Source organism: Terrapene carolina, unplaced genomic scaffold (genome assembly GCF_002925995.2).
Source record: "Terrapene carolina triunguis isolate 2854851 unplaced genomic scaffold, T_m_triunguis-2.0 Scaffold746, whole genome shotgun sequence".
NCBI lineage: Eukaryota > Metazoa > Chordata > Testudines > Emydidae > Terrapene > Terrapene triunguis.
In genome coordinates, this window is record NW_020665097.1 from 227,363 (window position 1) to 228,022 (window position 660).

The 660-nt window shown below is 64.2% G+C and overlaps 1 protein-coding gene across 1 annotated transcript in view; it reads right to left on the reverse strand.

The window, feature by feature from the left end:
- The window catches only part of CAMSAP3 (calmodulin regulated spectrin associated protein family member 3), a 36,167-nt gene that overhangs the window by 15,995 nt on the left and 19,512 nt on the right, over nucleotides 1–660 (reverse strand). The window lies entirely within an intron of this gene.

Sequence of the window (660 nt, forward strand, 5' to 3'; positions counted from 1 at the left end):
CTTCCCTCCCCTCCCCGGGGCCATCCTTCCCACAGTGCTCTGGGGCCCCAGCATCCTTTGCTCGGGGGGGGGGGGTCTCCTGGCATGCAGACCCACAGCCAGCAGCGCTGGCATGACATGGCCCCGGCCACCAGAGTCGGCTCAGGGGAGGGGAGAGTAAATAAACCACCCACTTACAGGAACCAGTTTCCAGTACCACCTGGTGGGACACTGATGCGGAGGAAGGAGAAAGGCCACAGGAAGGAGGAGAGAGAGACGCAGAAGAGAAGAGTCACACAGCGAACCTCCATGGGCCCGCGGGCAGCCACACAGGGGTCACGCCAGCTGCCCCAGGGCAGCACTGCAGCAGGGGAGGGCAAACTGCATACCCAGCTCTGGGGGAGGGGGAGCTCCCATCCCCTGAGTGCAGAAGGAATGCATGGAAATGCCCCCCCCCCCACCTCTGCTCACCCCCAGGCACGGAGCCGCCCCTTGCTCACCCAGCAGCCACCAGGGCAGCACTGGGAGCCAGAGAGCACTGCCCAGAGGGGGAAGCATGGGGTGGGAGGGAAGCACGTGGGGGCAGCAGCTAGACTGGGACCCATCACCCCCAGGAGGTCAGAGCACACAGAATCACACACACACACACACACACACACACACACACACACACACACACAC